Source organism: Lynx rufus, unplaced genomic scaffold (genome assembly GCF_022079265.1).
Source record: "Lynx rufus isolate CCGP_SWC_20201006 ecotype Redwood Valley unplaced genomic scaffold, mLynRuf1.p SCAF_1, whole genome shotgun sequence".
Lineage (NCBI taxonomy): Eukaryota > Metazoa > Chordata > Mammalia > Carnivora > Felidae > Lynx > Lynx rufus.
Genome location: NW_025814823.1, coordinates 176,288,142 through 176,308,887, shown reverse-complemented (window position 1 = coordinate 176,308,887; position 20,746 = coordinate 176,288,142).

Sequence of the window (20,746 nt, the reverse complement as noted above, 5' to 3'; positions counted from 1 at the left end):
AAGGCAAAACACAATTCTTGCCCTTCTTGAGCTTGATCCCTGGTGTAGAAGCACACACCCACACACACCCACACTCATACACAACTAACTCACTATAATACGATATGGTAAGTGCTGAACTGCCAGGCAAATGAGTCAGAAGGCAAAATGGGTAGTTATTCCTGGGCAAGTCTGAGGTGATAACATTCCTGCTAAGCCTTGAAGGATGAATGGGGTTACAGTACGCAGAGATGAGCAAAGGCATCTCAGATGGAAAGAAACATGGGACGGCCTGATGGTTCAGAGATTCGGGGAGGCGTGCTGGTGTCCTGGTAGGGCTAGATCTTAGCAGTGAGATGTGAAGAGGCTTCCTTGTGGAGTGAGTTCATAAAGATCCCTTGGTCTCATCTTTCTCATTCAAGTAAATAAGAATTTTGCCTATTTCATAGGATTGGGGGTTTTATTTTTTTTTTTATTTAAAAAAAAATTTTTTTTTTCAACGTTTATTTATTTTTGGGACAGAGAGAGACAGAGCATGAACAGGGGAGGGGCAGAGAGAGAGGGAGACACAGAATCGGAAACAGGCTCCAGGCTCTGAGCCATCAGCCCAGAGCCTGACGCGGGGCTCGAACTCACAGACCGCAAGATCGTGACCTGGCTGAAGTCGGACGCTTAACCGACTGTGCCACCCAGGCGCCCCAGGATTGGGGGTTTTAAAAAGGCAATGGGTGTAAGGTGCTTGAAATGGTGTCTGGGGCATACTAAATGCTCAATAAATGTGGTCCTTGTGATTACTATTATCTGTTCCCTTCGCAGTTGATCTGAACTCTCCTTTCAGCCTTTAGCCTCCTGAACAGAAGTCCTGTCATCTACCTGGGCAGTGCTCCAGTGCTCACTCCTCTAGGTGAGCTCTTTGGACCATCCCCAGCTCCACGGTGATCCTCCCTGAGACTTCCAGGTTCAGATGTGGAGAGCAAAGAGGCTTACTGTGGTTTGGTTTTAACATGCTAACTCTGAGAAGTTTGCTCTGTGCTGAGGACTCGTGGACATCGAACTGGACTTCTAATTTGGAAATGTGGAAAAGTCATATAATTTCAAATATTTTCCATGACATGCTGTAAACTTTTAGGCCCAGGCAATAATGTTGTCTCAGGGTGATGAAATGGAAAAACCCACCGTTTTATGTGTGGACACTTGGTTTTGCCCCAGGTTACAGCTGTGCGATTTCAGACAAACCCTTTGTCTCCCTGGGCTTTAGCTTCATCATGATATTGATGATGATGATGATGATGATAGTGGTGGTGGTGATGATGTAGAAGGAGGAGAAGGGGGGGGGCAGAAATCAAGGAATTGATCCCATTTACAGTTGCACCAAAACCAATATGATACCTAGGAGTAAACCTAACCAAATAGGTAAAAGATTTGTACTCTGAAAACTATAGAGGGGCGCCTGGGTGGCTCAGTCGGGTTGAGCGGCCGACTTCAGCTCAGGTCATGATCTCACGGTCCGTGAGTTCGAGCCCCGCGTCGGGCTCTGTGCTGACAGCTCAGAGCCTAGAGCCCGTTTCAGATTCTGTGTCTCCCTCTCTCTCTGACCCTCCCCTGCTCATGCTCTGTCTCTCTCTGTCTCAAAAATAAATAAACATTAAAAAAAAATTTAAAACTATAGAACACTGATGAAAGAAATTGAGGAGGACAGAAGAAATGGAAAAACACTCCATGCTCGCAGATTGGAGGGACAAATACTGTAAAATGTCTGTGCTAACCAAAGCAATCTACACATTTAATGCAATCCCCATAAAAATGCCACCAACATTTTTCATAGAACTGGAACAAACAATCCTAAAATTTGTATGGAACCACAAGAGACCCCGAATAGCCAAAGCAATCCTAAAAAAGGAAAGCAAAGCTGGAGGCATCACAATTCTGGACTTCAAGCTATATTACAAAGCTGTAGTCATCAAAACAGTATGGTACTGGCACAAAAAATAGACACCTAGATCACTGGAACAGAATAGGAAACCTAGAACTGGACCCAGAACTTTATGGTCAACTAAATTTTGACAAAGCAGGAAAGAATATCCAATGGAAAAAAGTCTCTTCAACAAATGGTATTGGGAAAACTGGAGAGCAACATGCAGAAGAATTTTGAAACTGGACCACTTTCTTACACCATATACAAAAATTAACTCAAAATGGATGAGAGACCTAAATGTGAGGCAGGAAACCGTCAAAATCCTAGAGGAGAAAACAGGCGGCAATCTCTTTGACCTTGGCTGTAGCAACTTCTTATCAGGCACATCTCCAGAGGAAAGGGAAACAAAAGCAAAAATGAGCTTGAGAGTTCATCAAGATAAAAAGTTTCTGCACAGCAAAGGAAACAAAACTAAAAGGCAGCCTATGGAATGGTAGAAGATATTTGCAAATGACACGTCAGATAAAGGTTAGTATCCAAAATCTATAAAGAACTTATCAAAGTCAGTACCCCCAAAATAAATAATCCAGTTAAGAAATGGGCAGAAGACATGAAAGGACATTTTTCCAAAAAACATACGGAAGGCGGGCAGACACGTGAAGCCTCTGGCCTTCAGGGTATCATTCCCACTTCACAGGGGAGGCAGCTGAGGCCAGGGAGGCCATGTGATGTGTCTAGCCCAACACACAGCCTGAGTTGATGGTGAGAGTGGGTGTCAACGTTGGTGGTTGGAGATGGGGTGGGGTGAATGGAGAAGAAAGGGAATGGGCGCATATAAGATCAAGTTGAAGGCAGTGTTGTTCTCACTGTGATTATTTCTGTCTTCTCACCTGTCCACGGAGTCCCTCCTGCCTCTGGATTCCTGTGGATCTCAGCGAATTCTCTGTGAATGGTGTCCATCATTCCCAGTGTAGTTATGATTCCAGTATGGTCATTATATGCTTATGTATTTTATTGATATGTAATTGACACGTCACATTCTGTAAGTTTAAGGTGTCCAACCTGTTCGCTTGATACATTTATATGTTGCGATGTGGTGACCGTCATAGCATTAGCTAACACCTCTGTTCCCATAATTATTTCTTCTTTGTAGGGAGGGCAATAAAAATCTAATCTTGTAGCATTTTTGAGGTTTACCATGCAATTGTTGACTGTAATCACCATGCTGTGCATTAGATCTATAGAACTTATTTATCTACTAACTGAAAGTTTGTGCCTTTGAACAACATCTCCCCGATTCCACCATCTCCAGCAACTGGTAACCACCATTCTGCTTTGTTTTAATGAGTTTGGCTTTTTTAGGTTTCATATATAAGTGATGCATGCAGTGTTTGTCTTTCTGTGTCTGACTTATCTCAATTAGCATAATGCTTTCAAGGCCCATCCATGTCGGGTTGTCCTTGGGCAGTGGCAAGCTAGGGGGGTGCAAAAGAACTGGGGTCCATGCCTGCTCCAGGCCATATAGCATCCTCAGTGGAGAGGGGTTATTCTGGAATGCCCAGCATGCATCCTCTGTCTCTTGGGAGCAATCCTGGGCTTTTGTTCCCACATCCATCCCTCCCCCTGTCTCTCCCAGGCTCCTCGGGGAAACTGTAGAGTTTGCATCTCGAAACTTAGTCATTCATGCCCAACTAGATCAGGACCCTGCACACTCAGACATGTCTTGCCCTTTTGTGAGTGGCCACTGGCTGTGAGACCCACGTCTTGCATATATCCAATTCTGGACTTGGAGTCAGGACACCCGAATTCTAGTCCTGAGTCCACTGTCCAGTCACTTAAGCTTCCCTCTCCCGGAAGAGGTGAGAGGGTCACCAAGTTTTCTGAGTATTTGTGCAGTGCTGATGGTTTGCCCATGGCGGTGTACTGGGTTGTTGGGAAAAGTAAACCCAAGTGAATCTAAACAAGCGGCTCCCTCTGCCCTTGGGGGCTTTGCAGTTGTGCACAGACGCGGGATTTAGACACGGGAAGCTCTCCCAGGCCTCAGAGCCCAGGGCTGGGAGCATCTGCTGTGTGCCAGGCCCCATGCCATGTACTCTGTCTGCAAGCTTGCTTATTTCTCCCCACAACTGGAGGCTGGTATCTGAGCCCCATCTACTAGATGTGGGATACGGAGGCCCAGAGGCTCAAAGTGACGTGCCCAGGGCCATAGAGCCGGTAAGGCAGCAGGCTGGCATCCGGCGCCGGGCCCCTCTGCCCTGCCCTTCCTCTTCATTCAGCCGACCACGAGCCCTCATTTCTGCTCTCTGGCTTCCACATGGCCCGTCTCCTTTGTTTGTGGGAAAGGAAGTTGCCGGGGATAGGAGTGTTGAAAAAACAAGTAAGGACGGCTGGAGCCTAAAAAGCCAGCCCGGACCCACTGCCACCGGACGTGGAGGCTGTCTCGACCCATGTTCCTTGGGGGAAAAGAGTTGTTGAATATTCTTCGTGTCAAGATTTTGTTTTTCTTGTGTGGGCGGTGGGGCAGGGAGTGTCTTCTCCATAATGCACCTGCGTGTTCATTGAGGAAATATTTATCGAATTATACTTACTCTGTGTGAGCCACACAGTGCCGAGAGCCAAATAAAGATTCGGGTCAGTGATTTCTTGAGACGCCTCCAGTCTAGAACGTAACAGTGGTGATCCTGTAAGAGAGGATGTGATCTTTATCCTGAGAGAAGTGATAATAGTGATAATAATGATAATATTAATAGCAACTACAAGCATCGAGTGTCCTTTGTGTCTGGCTATTTTGCATATGTTGCATATTTTGCATATATTAACTCATGGTTATAGCACCCCTGAGAGGGAGGTTTTGTTATTTTCCATGTTTTGTCGGTGAGGATGCTGATTGGAGAGGCAGGCGCCTCATTCACGGGCACACAGAGAATGAGTTGGAAGCAGAGACTGGAACCCCAGCAGTCTGGCTCCAAAGTCCACTCCGTGCTCGTACACAGTTGTACTCTGGTTTCCCAATGCCTCAAGCACTCGGAAAATCAAGTTCATTCCCGTCTAGGGGGACTGAGCAAGGCTTCTGAGAGAAGGGAACTTTGAACTGGCCTTGCAGCGGGTGCGGGAAGGGGGACTTCCCTGCTGTGAACATGTGGGGAGCAGCCACACCAGGCTTTAAGGCTTGGCCTGGAGCCGTGGGAAGCCCTTCACCCCCCTCACGCCCTCTGTGACGGGGACTGAAACCTGATGTTTTATTTCTCCAAATAGCTGCACCATTTCACATAAGTGCACTAGAGTGGACAGTCATAAGTTGGCTGCGCCTTGGAGCGCCTGGGTGGCTCAGTCAGTTGTGTCTGACTTCGTCTCAGGTCATGATCTCGTGGTTCATGGCTTCGAGCCCGCGTCAGGCTCTTTGCTGACAGCTCAGAGCCTGGAGCCTGCTTCAGATTCTGTGTCTCCCTCTCTCTCTCTGCCCCTCCCCTGCTCATGCTCTGTCTCTCTCTCTCTCTCTCTCTCTCAAAAATAAGCATTAAAAACTAAAAAAAAAAAAAAAAAAGTAAGTTGGCCTCAGTTTTAAAATGTCACCTGTAGCAAATGTACATGGAATCCCAGAAATTGATTCTATGATGCATCCGAGGCATTTCTGTCATTGCTCCTACGTCTTCTCCAGCTCCTTGGAGTGACCTTGTGTGCTTATGTGGTAGGACAGGATACACACGAGGGATTGGTGGGTTTTCACTCTGTCCTTTGGTCTGAAATGCCCTGGAGAACTTGTGTTTATCTCTTGGAGGCTAAAATGTGTCAGGTCGCTCTGTCTCACTCCCTAAGGCCATGGCTCTCCCTCCCTCCTGTGTGCATGTTTGCATGTGGTGTCTCCTGTGGGCCAAGCACCACGTGAGGCGCTGGCATATGGATGGAAAGACACTTCCTGACCACAGAGGAGTTAGAGTCTAGTGAGGAGAGTGTTGTGCAGTCAGATTATCTTAAACCGGCATCATACTCACCGGAGATGTGCAGAACATGTGAACTGATCAGGGGCCAGAGTTTCGGGGCTTCAGTTTTGGGGTTGATGGCAGGCTTCCAGGGGAGGTGAAGTGTGACTGACCCACCAAGGACAGACAGGCACGTAAGGTGGAGTCGTGCATCCCAGGAGATACAGAATTGGTGCACTGGCAGCAGGCTGTGCGCGGTGACAGGAGGGGACACTAAATGTGGGCGGAGTATGGGACGGGTCACCAAATCCCCAGTGGGTCACACCTCAGTCCCCGTTCTTCTCCCCCCAGGTAAGGAAGGAAATGCAGGTTCTGACAAAGACTCGGGGTGCTCGGGCCCTGGTTTCCCTTTCTGTTCGTTCCCCGCTGGCCCGAGACAGCTTCAGAGCCTATGAATTCCAGTACGTGGAATTTCTTTATGTGTTGAGAGCACCAACTGGAAGAGACTTTGGACACCCACTTGGAGGAAGGCTCCCAGGGAGAAGCAAATGCATATTTTGTCTTATTTTTTGTAAAATGGATCACAGAGGAGCGATTCCCCGATTCACCACGTGCAGACACGTCCTGTCCCATGGGCAGAGCCCCTCTGCCGATACCGTGCGCGGATAGCTCTGAATTCTCACTGTTTCCCATCAGGGCTGGAAGCCAGGTTCTCCCCCCGCCCCGTTCAGCTGCACAGTTCACTGTTATGTGGAGTGCCCAGCCATCCTGGTTTGCCCAGGCAGAGGGGTTTCCCGGGAAGGAGGCCCTAAACTGGAGAAAGTCCGTCAGAGGAGCAGAAGCTCCGTGCTCTAGAGTGAGGGCTAATTTTAGGGATCTGACCTCGTTGCAGTTGTGGGAGCTGGTGCAACAAATGCTCCGTAAGGCCATTGCTTCTGCCTCTAGTGGCTGGACCTGAGGTCAGCAGGGCTGGTGGTTGGAGAAGGTGGATGTGAAGTGGGGGAAGCCAGGGCAAGCTGGGACCCACGGGGATGGATTGGACTCAAAGGGCTCGTTGGGACCCATGAGGATGGGATGGCACCTCCAAGGGCGAGCTGGGACGGCACCGGTCTCATCCTCCTCCGAACATCCCACCGCCAGGATGTGGGTGTCCTGCGGGAGAAGCTCATGCCCTTAGTCATGGAGCGACATGCTTGGCTCAGGAGTTGGAGAAGCCGAAGGAGGAGGCCCAGCACGAACCGAGGAGGCCCCAGCCCGCCCGCCGCCTCACACAACAGGGCGGGCGAGGTTGCACTTGGGCCGCGGCAGCCCTTGACCCCACGCTGCCTTCGGAGCCTGAACATGGCTGCAGCTGCACGTCTGCCTTCCAGATCTTGCCCGAGTTTCTCCTGTGGCCCAGAATCAGACAGACATGGAAGAGAATTCTGGGAAAGTTTGCTCCAACTTGGCTGAACTGCCATGGGACACAGTTGTCATCACTTGGGGGCGATTTCGACCACAGTCCACTGTCTCCTTATGACTCACGGTTGGTTTCTTCTGAATTTTCTAAGGGCAAACGCCCCTCAGCTCCATGCAGGCCACGGAAAATAACGGCACGACTGCCACTTTTCTCTTAGTGACTACACAGCCCCATTTCCCATGAGGAAAACCTATCCCTCCTCTCACTGACAGGTTAACCCTATCCCATATGGAGTGGTAACCCTGGCGGGAGACCTTCCCTCTTTCTTAGGCTTGTCTTCGTTATGAAGAGTCCTCCACGTGACCTCTGAACGCTTCCAGTGGTTTCTCCCTGATGCCCACATTTCTGCCCACGAGGGTCCCTCTGGACTGCTATCCCAACTTCCTGTAGTGGTTCATTTATGTGTCAAGTTCACTGGCACAGTAATCCCCACCCCGTTCAACCCATCTGTTTGGCCCGTGCAGAAGACAGATGGGGCCTGGAGAATGACAGCGGATTATCATAAGCTTCACCAGGTGGGGACTGGGCTTGCAGCTCAAGTGCCAGATTGGTTTCATTGCTTGAGCAACCTAACACATCCCCTGGTACCTGGTATGCAGCTATCTGTGCAGCAAATGCCTTTTCCTCCTTCCCCGTCCAGCAGGCCCACCAGAAGTAGTTTGCTTTCAGCTGGCGAGGCCAGCAGTGCATGTTCACTGGCCTACCTCAGGGGCACATCAGGTCTCCTGCCCGGTGTCATCATGTAGTGTGTGGGGATCTTGGTTGCCTTTCCATTCCACAAGACATCCCCCTGGGCCATGACACTGATGACATGGTGCTGATGGCAGTGAGTGAGAAGTAGCAACTACTCTAGGCTTATGGTAAGACTTTTGCGTGTTGGGGGTGGGTAATAAATCTACCTAAAATTCAGGTTTAAAAAAAACAATTTAAATGCTTATTCATTTTTGAGAGAGAGAGAGAGAGAGAGAGAGAGAGATGAGCAGGGGAGGGGCAGAGAGACAGGGAGAATCCAAAGCAGGCTCCAGGCTCTGAGCTGTCAGCACGGAGCCCAACGTGGGGCTCAAACTCACCAACCGCGAGATCGTGACCCGAGTCAAAGTCAGACGCTTAACCAACTGAGCCACCCAGGCGTCCCAGGGGTTTCCTACCTCAGTGAAATTTCTAGCGGTCCAGTGGTGTGGGGGCATGTTGAGCTATCTTTTCTAAGGTGAAGGACAAGTTGTTACATCTGGCCTGTCCCACAACCGAGAAAGAGGCACAACGCCTAGTGAGCTTCTTTGGAGTTTGGAGGCAACACATTCCTCGTTTGGGTGTGTTGCTGTGACCCCCAAAACTGCTTGTTTTGAGTAGGGCCCAGAACACAAGCCAGAGAAGGCTCTGCAGTAGGTTTGGGCTGCGGTGTGAACTGCCCCACCACTTGGGCAGATGATCCAGCGCGTGCGGGAGTGCTTGAAGTGACAGTGGCAGACAGGGATGCTGTTGGGAGCCTGTGGCAGGGCCCTCCAGGTGAATCACAGCCCAGGCCTTTGGGATTTTGGAGCATGCCCTGCCATCTTCCGCAGAAAACTACTCTCCTTTTGAGGAAGAGCTCTTACACTGCTGCTGGGTCTTAGTAGAGACTGGATCCTTAACCATGGCCACCAATGACTGAGGACCTGAGGTATCCATCATAAACTAGGTGTTATTTGACCCACGAAGCCATAAAGCTGGGCATGCCAGCAACACTTCATTGTCAAAATAGAAGTGGTATAGATGTGACTGGGCCCAGGCAGGTCCTGAAGGCACAAAGTAAGTTACATGATGAAGTGGCCGAAATGCTCACGGTCCACATTATGCTACACTGCCTTCTCTCTCCCAGCATATACCTGTGGCCTCATGGGAAGCTACTCTGATCAGTTGACAGAAGAGAAGACTTGGACCTGGTTCACAGATGGTTCTGCACAATGCAGGCAAAACCCAAAAGTGAATAGCCGCAGCCCTATAGCCCTTTTCTGGGATATCCTTGAAGGACAGTGGTGACGGGAAATCCTTCTGGTGAACAGAACTTTGAACAGTGTACCTGGTTATTCACTTTGCTTGGCAGGAGAAGTGGCCAAATATACAATTATATGTTGATTCGTGGGCTGCGGCCAATGGTTTGGCTGGATGGTCATGAACTTGGCAGGAACGTGATTGAAAAACTGGTGACAAATTTGGGGAAGACTTACGTGGATGGACCTCTCTGAATGGGCCAAAAGAATGAAGATGAAGACATTTGTGTCCCACGTGAATGCTCACCAAAGGGTGACCTTTGCAGAGGAGGATTCTGATAATCAAATGCATAGGATGATCTGTTCTGTGGAAACCTACCAGTCAGCATCTTTCTGTGGCCATCTCTCTCATTTCCCAATGGGCTCATGAGAAAAATGGCTGTGATGGCAGGGGTAGAGGTTGTGCATCGACTGAGCAACATGGTCTTCAACTCACCAAGGCCAGCCTGGCTGTGGTCACTACTGGATGCCCAATCTGCCAGCAACAGAGACCAACACTGAGCCCCCACTATGGCACCATTCCCAGGGTGGTTGGTAAGTCAGCTACATGGTGGCAATTTGATTTTAATGGACCACTTCCATTGTGGAAGGGGCAGCATTTTGTCCTTACTGGATTGGACACTCTGGATATGGATCTGCCTTCCCTGCATCCATGCACTTTACAGGATGCTTTATCCACCATCATGGTATTCCACACAGCACTGCTCTGATCCAGGTGTTCACTTCACAGCAAAAGAAGTGCGATAATGGGCCCAGATTCATGGAATTCACTGCTCCTCATCATCCTGAAGCAACACTCTTGATAGAATGGCCATTTGAAGGCTCAGTTACAGTGCAAGCTAGGTGACAATACCTTGTAGGCCTTGTAGGGTTCTTCAGAAGGCTGATATGCTCTGAATCAACATCCAATATGTGGTACTATTTCTTCAATATCCTGGATTCACGGGTGCAGGAATCAAGGGATGGAATTGGGAATGGCATCACTCACTATTGCTCCTAGGAACCCACTTAGTAATAGTTTTGCTTCTGGTTCCCAAAACTTTGTGCTTTACTGGCTTAGAGGTCTTTGTTCCAGAGGGAGGAATACTTCACCAGGAGACACAACAATGATTCCATTGAACTGTGGAAGTTAAGATTGCTACCTGATCACTTTGGCCTCCTCATATTTCTGAATCAAGAAGACAGTTATGGTGGTGGCTGGGGTGATTGATTCCAACTACCAAGGGGAAATTTTGCTACTACCCCATAATGGAGGGAATGAAGGGTATATTTGGAATACAGGAGATCCCTTACCATGCTCTGTGATTAAGGCCAGTGGAAAACCACAACAGCCCAATCCAGGCAAGACAGCTCATGGCCCAGACCATTTACGAATAAAGGTTTGAGTCACCCCACCAGGTGAAGAACCACAACCAACTGAAGGCAAAGGGAATACAGAATGTGAAGAAGAAGGAGAAGGAGAAGAAGGAGGAGGAGAAGAAGGGGGGGAGGGGGGAGGGAAAGGAGGAGAAGGAAGTTGTAAATACCAGCGATGACCATGTGACTAGTTATAGAAACAGTAAAATTGTCATGAGTATTTTCTCCTTATTTTGTTGTAAACATGTGTATCTATCTGATATATATCTCAAATATATTTGTTATGTCTTTTGTTTTCTTCTTTCCCTTATTCCCTTATCATATAACATAAGATGTATTGCCCTTATAGTCCTTAAGTATTGTGAATTTTATATCATGGGTTTAAGTTACAGGATATCAAGAAGAAGAGTAAATACCACACAAGGACGTACCTCCTCTTTGGGGGAAGGGGTTGGTGCATTTTTGGTTTTTTACAGAGTAGTTGTATCATGTTAGGTGGAATTATGTTATTGGTGATGTCTTTATTGGGATAATAAGACTTTGTAAGTCTTTATTTGGGATAATAATAAGATAATAATAAGTTTAAGGAGATGGGGCTGGGGGCCAAGGTGACAAGGGGAGGGCTTGCAATGGCAAACTGTATGTGTTGACCGCTCGCGGCGGTGTCCAGGTTAAACAGTACTGGCGGTGGGCGGTGTCTGTGAGGATATTTTCGGAAGAGATTAGCATTTGAATCTGAAGACTCAGTAAAGTAGATGACCCTCCCCAGTATGGGTGTGCACCATCCCATCTACTGAGGGCCTGAATAGAGCAAAAGGCAGAGGAGGGAGGAATTTCACTGGTTGTGCTGAGACATCTCAGCTCTGTGTCTTGTGCCTTCAGGCTGGGATTGAAACCTGGTTTTTAGGACTCCCCTAGTTTTTAGGACTTCAGACTCAGACTGAATTAAATCATCAGCTTTCCTGTATCTCCAGCTTGCAAATGGCAGACTGTGGGACTTCTTAGGCTTCCTAACTGTATGAGTTAATTCCTGATAATAAATCCATATAGTTATAGATATACAGTTATAAATATAGATTTAGGTGTAGATATACATATCCTACTGGTTCTTTTTCTTTGGAGGATCCTAATACACTGCCCTATCTCAGCAATACTTCAGTGCTTCTGATTGCCCTGGGAATAAAATCCAGACTTCTTGTCTCAACCCGAGAGTCTGTCCTCCTCAGGCCCCTGCTCAACCTTCTCTTTTCTCACGCACACCCTTCCTTCCTTTCTCACGCACATGGCTCCTTTTGGCTCCTTGGACACTTTGTACCTTGCACTTGACCTTCCCTCCTCCTTGACCAGTAAATAAAGTGGCCTCCCCAGTTGCCCATTGGCTTTTCACCTGTTTATTGCTCTCGCAGCTCTCATCAGTCTCTACTTGTTTGTTTCTGTATATGTTTGCCACCTGTCTCCCCTACTGGAATGCAGCCCCTTGAAGGCTCAGCCTTATCTGTCCTGTTGACTGTGGTTTGTCCTCTCACCTAGCAGATGTTGAAGGTACTCGATAGACATTGGTCAAATTGTTGAGTGGAGAATGTGGTGGTGCAGTGGAGAATTTGTGACAAACAGCAATGCTGATCAGAGGGGGAGTGTGTTAATGATGCTGTTGGTCAACCACACCTTGGGATGCCTGCTGGCTCAGATCCCAAACAGACCTTTGAGAGCTTGCAGTGCAATTTTTTACTGTGAGACCAACTATCACAAACTTGGTATTCCAAATGAATACCCTGGTTGTGTGAGCCATGTGCAATTTCTCACGCCAGTAATCATAATATGAAAAGCATGTGTTTATTGAGTGTTTACTATGCACTCAATGTTGGCTGTGTAATAAACAGACATGGAATCTCGGGTGTCCAGCTCGCACATCTGCAGGTCATCTGGGGTTTGCCTGATTTACATGGGGCTTGGCTGTGTTGGGCTCTGGCTGTAGTTTGGGTCCAGGTCTGTTCCACATGATGCCCATCCTCCCTACACTAGTTGGTTCTTTGAGTATCACAAGAAGGCAATGTCAGTCGTACAGGCATAGTTCAAACCATTGCTAGCATCTCAGTGGTCAAAGCAAGTGACATAGGTCAAAGGCAGGGAAGTTTCCTCCATATCCCCTGAAGTCATGGTGGGGGTTGGATGTATAACACTTCCGCAGGGGCATGGAGAAATGAGGTCAGTATCTCAGTCTTTGTCAAGTAGGTAACTTACTCCACCAACAACCCTACAAGGTTATTCTTATTGTATTACTATTATTATTATGTATTATACTATATACTATATTATTATGTTACTATTATATTTTATTATACCATATTATACTATCATATGCGGCATAGTGTATATAAACATATATAGTATAATATATAAATAAGTATAGAATAACATTGTATAACATATGTGTATAGTGTCACACATAATATATAGTAAATATATGTATTATATATACTAAAATATATAGCATAATATTATATAGCATAGTATAATGTATAATATATACATATACATTATGTATTATATATAATGTGCATATATATTTTATGTTATGCTACATAATATAGTATAACACTATATATAGTATATGTGTAGTATACTATACTATTATATATACTATAATGTATATCATATAGTATAATATGTAAAGGAATATATAATATTGTATACTATATATTATACTACAGTATTATATATATATATAAGTATATATTGTACTGTACTCCTAATATTGTATATACTTTTTATATTATAACATCATCCTACAAGCCCTTGTTATTACCCTCTTTTTGCAGGTAAGAGTTGAAAAGATTTGCACAGGGCCACACAGTTAGTTAGAGGCAGAGCTGGAGTCTGGACCCAGGATGTCAGACTCTAGAAATTAATCATGGCCTATGCTGCCTTCCATCATTTTGATAAAAGAAGCCAAGTGCCTCCCAGTTAAGATGCAAGAAATGTTGGATGTTGGTTGTCCTTCCATCACAAATTCAGGTTCTTCACTCTGCCTACTTGCTGGCGTCTTAGGATATTCTTTGGTCTGGTCGTTACATAAAGCCCTCTTTTCCTCTAAGATACGCACACCCAGGACTTCATCTCTGCAAGGTCTCTAACACCCCTAGGGGTCAATGGCTGTTAATGACTTACTCAAGAGATAATTTTCTTGCATCTTCAAGACCCCAAATCCAAAGGCTTGACCAATGTGGGGATTTTAGACTCCAGGCAGACTCATGGGAGAGGTAGTTGGAGATAAGAAAGCTTTTTGGGATTCTTAAATCACTTTCAGATGGGAAGCTTATTTATTTGCCTGGAACACTTTCAACAGACTCAAGATTTCCTTAGCATTTAGTCCCTGTTACTCTTGCAGAAGGAAAGAGAGCGAGATGGAGAGTAAAGAGAGCAAGGAGCCTCAAGATTGGTGCTGTGGGTCCACATACATAGATATGCACTTACATAAAGGCATTCCATGCCGTGCAGAGGGCAAAGCCACTGCTGAGAATCTGCTTCAATTGTGATGGAACATTTCATCCATCGTTTGGCACATTCTCTAACCAGAAGTCTTTCGGCACAAGACAGGCTGGTGGGAAAGGGATCTGTGCGGAGGACTTAATGCCATGCCCTGTTCTGGGTGTATCTGTTTGTGTGTTTGTAGAAAAATTCAATACTTAATTGTATGCTTGGCCTGCTCACCACTCGTTTCTAAGAGAGGCATTCCAAAGCCTTGGTTAGGTTTGCTTATATCTCATAAAAGCCAGAACTTGGCTGCGGGGGCCCAGAACCAACCCTATGTGCAGACAGGGCCAGCAGTCACCTGAGTGGGCTTGAAATTCTGAAAGACCCACTTTGCTGAGAATTACTAGTCACCTTCTTAGCATCCATTTGCCTTCTTCCTTCCTAAAAGGACTCCAGATTTCCCAGCTGGTGGTTTGACTGGCCCCACCCCCAGTTTAGAAGTGGATCTTTATTGGTTGAAGGCAATTAGTGTAATTATTGCTACTTTGAATTGGTTCAGGACTGGGAATTTGGTGTGAGTGGCTCCAATAAGAGGAAGCCCAGGAGTTCTTTGAAGGTGGGGGTGGGGGAGGAGAAACTCTCTCCCCCTTGAGACATAAGTGAGGAAAATGAACCCTGTTAGTTCTCTTGTGACAGTGAGAGGAGTCAGCCTTACGGTGAAACTGATGCTGGGGTAGATCCATAGAGACACAGAAGGAAATGGATGCTGAGTGACATTGTTCAGCTACTGGATCAGACCATACCTGAAGCCTGTTCTGCCTCCAAAATCTTTACTTCCTGTAAAGGTTGAGCCTTGGTTTGGGTTTTCTGTTAAGTGGAACTAAAATAACCTGTACTATTAAACCCAGCCAGCCAAAATGTTGTCTTTTTGCTGGTGCTCTAGTACTGGGATATAATCCCTTCCCAGAGGACCGTGGGGACATTTTCACTCACAATATTTATGGGGCACTCATCACCCCCCAAGCACTATTCTGGGAGGTGGAGATACCACAGTCAGTCTTAGTCAGTTTGGGCTGTGGTAACAAAACACTATTGATTGGGTGGCTTAAATAACAAACACCTCTCAAAGTTTTGAAGGCTGGGAAGTCTAAGATCAAGGTGCTGGCCCATTTGGTTCCCAGTGAGGGCTATCTGCAGATGGCTTCCTTCTTGCTGTGTCCTCACATGGTGGAAAGAGAAAGAGCAGGCTCTGTGGTCTCTTCTTATAAGAACATGCATCTCATCGTGAGCACCCCACCCTCATGACCTCATCTAAACCAACTACCAAAGGCTCATCTCCAAATACCATCGCACTGGGGATTAGAGCTTCAACATATGAATCTGGGGGGACACAGATATTCAGTCCATAGCATGCAGTGAGCAAAACAAAACCCCTCACCTCATGGATCTTGCATTCCATTAAAGGAGGCAGACAGAAAAGAAATATGCGGTATTCAGCTGATGATGGAGGAGGATAGAAATGCTATGAAGAAAAATAAGGCAAAGTAAGAGGGATAAGGGGTGGCAGGGGTGTTAGGAGGTGATGGTGGAGAAGAGACTTGAGAAGTGAATCACGGAGGGGGCAGCAGAGAGAATAGCAAGGACATAGGCCTAAAGCTGGGATGTGGCCAGAGGGGCTAGTGCAGAGGGAGTGAGGGGCAAGGGGCGGGAGGCGAGGTCAGAGAGTTAGTGGGGACCGTGACCTAGGGGTCTTCCCGGTCATGGTGAGGACCTCTGATTTCACTGACGAGATGAGAGCTTACAGAGAGTTTTAAGGCACGGCATAATGTGATGTATGGTGTTAAAGGCCGTTGACTGGGTGTTGTATAGAGAACAGACTCTAGAGAGGTTTAGTGCATTGGATGGTGGCCCCCCAAAAGATATCCGCGTCCTCACCCCACAATCCGCGAATGTAACCTTATTTGGAAAAAGGGTCTTTGCAGATGTAATTAAGGATCTTGAGATGAGATCATCCTGGATTATCTGGGTGGGACCTATTCCCATCCAATGATAAATGTTCTTAAAAGAGACAGAAGAGAAGACACAGACATGGAGGAAAAGGGCATGTGAAAACAGAGTCAGAGATGGGAGTGCTGAAGCCACGAGGGAGGGATGTTGGACGCCACCAGAAGCCTGACGAGGAGAGGAAGGATTCTCTTGTAGAGCCTTTGGAGGAAGCCTGGCCCTGCTGCACCTTGAACTTCTGCCTTCCCGAACTGTGAGATAATAAACTCCTGTTGTTTTAAGCCACCCAGGTTGAGGAGATACGTTGGGGCAGCAGTTGTGAAGGGGCAAGAGGTTGTCATGTTGTGAGGGTAGGCTTTGCTGAGGGATTAGATGTGGGGTGTGTGAGAAAGAGAGGTGTCAAGGAGGACTTCAAGATTTTTGGCCTGAGTAAGTGCAGAATGAAGAGGATGCCTTCTGAAAGGGCAGTGACTGGGAGAATCAGGTTTATGTGTGTGGGAATATCTGGAGCTTGAGGTGCCTATTGGATGTTGCCCACGTTGGGGCACCTGGGTCGCTCAGTCAGTTAAGCATCTGACTCTTAATTTCGGCTCAGATCATGACCTCAGTTCATGAGATCAAGCCCCACCTGGGGCTCTGTGCTGTCAGCATAGACTGGGATTCTCTGTCTCTTCTTTCTCTGCCCCTCACCTGGTAATGCTATCTCTTCTCTCTAAACAGGCAGACAAACACTAAAAAAAGATGTCACCCATGGGGCGCCTGGGTGGCTCAGTCGGTTAAGCGTCTGACTTCAGCTCAGGTCATGATCTCATGGTTCATGAGTTCAAGCCCTGCGTCGGGCTCTGTGCTGACAGCTTGGAGCCTGGAGCCTGCTTCGGATTCTGCATCTCCCTCTTTCTCTGTCCCTCCCCTGCTTGCTCTGTCTGTCTGTCTCTCTCAAAAATAATAAACATTAAAAAAAAAAAGATGTCACCCAGGTGGCAATGCCAAGTGCGTTGTTGATGTACGAGCTCGTTACCTGAGATTGTTGGCTGTTAAAGCCAAGAGTGTGGACGAGCTCACCAAGGACTGAGAATAGATGGGAAGAGGAGAAATGGATAGAGCTCTTGGACGTATAAGGCCAGGAAGGGCACTGAGAAGGAACATCTGGAGAAGCAGGTGGAAAATCTGGTGAGCGTGGTGTCCCTGAAGTCAAGCAAAGAAAGTACAGACCAATTCCAGACAAGTTGAACATAATAAGAATTTTATTATTCAGTAATCAAAATAAAAATTTTCTGACTCAAGAATCTTGGTTTATGCCACTTCTTCCTCCCAACCTTGAGGACACGAAAAAATGTATCATGGCTGCCATTTCAGTCATTTAACTGTAATATGCCACACAAGCCTTGGATAAACACCTTTCAGGATTGACATGTGTCATGGGACCTGAGGGGTGCATGTTGAGCATTTATAAGATGATAGCAAGAACTATGATAATTCCTTGAAGTATCATAAAACTTGAAGTAAGTTTTGACTACTTGTTTTTTTTTCATATATATTTATTTTTGAGAGAGAGACAGAGTGCAAACAGGGGAAGGGAAGAGAGAGGGAGACACAGAACCCAAAGCAGCTCCAGGCTCTGATGTCAGCAAAGAGCTTGATGTGGGGCTTGAACTCATGGACCGTGAGATCGTGACCTGAGCCGAAGTGGGGATGCTTAACCAACTGAGCCACCCAGGCACCCGGTTTTGACTACTTGTTTATGCCCAATCCAGTTACCAAGTAGTTCCTTTTTTAAAGTGTTTGATTCTTTTTGGATCATGCTGTGTTTTGTTTTGTTTTTTTTTTTCAACGTTTATTTATTTTTTGGCGGACAGAGAGAGACAGAGCATGAACGGGGGAGGGGCAGAGAGAGAGGGAGACACAGAATCGGAAACAGGCTCCAGGCTCTGAGCCATCAGCCCAGAGCCTGATGCGGGGCTTGAACTCACGGACCGTGAGATTGTGACCTGGCTGAAGTCGGACGCTTAACCGACTGCGCCACCCAGGCGCCCCTAGATCACGCTGTGTTTTAAGAGGAGGGTGTGGTCATCTGTGTCAATGCTACTGGTAGGTCAAGGTAGTGAGGACTCGGCATTGACTGCTGGATTGAACACCCTGGGGGCCTTTGGTGGTCTTGGAGGAGCCATTCCAGGGGGATCGCGAGGCTGAGAGCCGATTTGAGTGGACCTCAGAATGAGACGGGAGAAACTAGATGGTTTGAGTTCAGTGAACATTTCAGAAAATCTAGTCTGTGAAGGAGAAGAAAGAAGTGGCAGTAGCTGGAGGAGAGTGCTGGCGTCAGCATAGTTAAAAAGTATTTTTTTAAGATGGAAGAAAAGCTTGTATATGGGATGATGGGGAAGATTGAGCAGAGAGGGAAAACCCAATACTTGTAGGAGCCAGAGGGTTTAATTGTTGGAGTAATGTCCTTAAGGAGGTGAGAGGTGATGGCATCCGTGGCATAGGGGAATGGCTGGCCTTTGCAGAGAGGAAGTGACAGAGGAAGGCAGGATGATGGGACAGATGCAGGTGGGTGAGTGATCAGCGGGGGTTGCATGAGGAGGCTCTCTGTGGACTGCTTCTGCTTAGTGCAAAGGTGAGAGGATTAGTTGAGCGTGAGGAGGAGCGAGTGAGCATTGGAGGTTCGAGGAGAAGGTCCAGAGAATAGTCCCCAGCTGAGGGGACTGACTAAGGAAATGAGACATTGCTGGGTATGACCAACGGATGTTGCAGTGAGGCCCATTAGCATGGCTGGTTGTGTCTCTCCACCATGTTCAGCTGCTAGGAGCGGACACAGCATGGGTGGGAGGGTGGGCTTAACCAAGTTGCACTTTGTTAGGCAACGAAGAGAGAGGAACTACAGGCACTGGGATTGAGGATATATGAAAGGGGGTATAGATCCTGGAATCTCACTAGGCAAGGTGGGTGGATTCTCTTGGTGGTTGGGGCAATGATGGAAGTCCTAATGGGTTTTGAAGATGATTAGAGTTGGATTCATGGAGGGTGTAAGCTGGAAAGACTGAGGATAGTGGTCTGTGCCTGGAGTGCTTGAAATTGGGGTAATAGAGAAAGTAAAGGGGATTAGAATGTTGGGCCTATCATAACAAAATTCCACAGGCAGGGTGGCTCACACAGTAGACATTTATATCTCACAGCTCTGAAGTCCTGGGTCAAAGTGCTGGCAATGCAGGTTTCATTCTGAGGCCTCTGTTCTTGGTTTGTAGGGAATCCATATCTTACTGTGTGTTCGCATGACCTCTTTTTTGTGCATGTGAAGAGAGAGAGAGGGATTGAGGGAGAGAGGGAGAAGGGCAGAGGGAGCGAAGGAGGCAGAAGGAGGGAAGTGGGGTGAATGAGAGAACACACAAGTGAGCTCTCTGGTCTCTTCTTTCTTTTTTTTTTTTTTTTTTAATACTCTCTGGTCTCTTCTCATTGGGCACCAATCCCATTCATGGGGCTCCACCCTCATGGCCTCACTCAATGGTAATTACCTCCCAAAGGCCCCATCTCCAAATACCATCATATTGGGTGTTAGGGCTTCAACGTATGGATTTCGGGGGGACATAAGCATTGAGTCCATAACATGTGGTTATTGCCAATGATCTGATCTAAGCTTTTGACTAAGGTTATAGGATGAAGAACAGGAGAACTGGAGGCAAGGAGGCCTAGGAGCTAAGCAGGAAGGGCGCTGGGAGAATTGCCTTCATGGAATTGAAATCACTAAGCATTATGATAGGAGAGGTTTTAGAAAGAGAGTCAGTGAGGCAGGTGCTAAAATCTTCAAGGAAGGGAGATGAGTGGAGGGGGCCACCATATCTGGGTGTGAGTGGTTGGAATGGTTAAGAGGCCAGGCTCTAGTGTCAGTTCCCCGAAGTTGAGTCTTATCTGTGTGATTCTTGGTGAACTGCTCAACCTCTTTCTGCCTTAGTTTCCTCATTTGTGAAATGAAGATGATCATTGTACCTACCTCGAGGGGTTTTGTGAGGTTTAAATGCATTAATAAACGAAAAGCACAATAGGGTTGGGACAGGGAGGGGCTGGGTGGTCTAGTCTAGTGGCATGAGCTTCTAGGCCCATGAGCTTTTTTAGGGAAGCAGGAAGGATAAAGTCCCAAACATGGCAAGGAGGATATCTCCTTCGTCTCTGGGTCAGCAGCACAAGGAGTTTGAGAAAGAGAAGAGCTACCCTTGAGCAGACAGAAGAGGAAGCAGAGATTTTAGGAGGGAACTAGGTTTCAGTTCAGGGCAAGGTAAAGGGGAGCTTCAGGGAAGAGGTGGAGAATAGAGAATTTTTCTGAGAATGGACAGTGAAATATGCAGGACCCATGAGAAGACTGGGACACTGGGGAGGGCAGGAAGCCGAGTCATGGCAGTGTGTGTACAAAGCTCTTTTGGGATGGAAGAGCAGGTGATGTGGGATGATGGCTGGGAGATGTAGGCTCCGGGCAGTGCCTGGGGCTTGATGGAATTGGTCCTAGAAGATTTCTTAGACTGTGGTGTTGAGTGAGAGTGTGTGTGTCGTGGTGGCAGGGGTCTCTGCTCCGGAACACCAATGGCACTGTGGAGACCTCCTGTGGGGAGCCCATGGA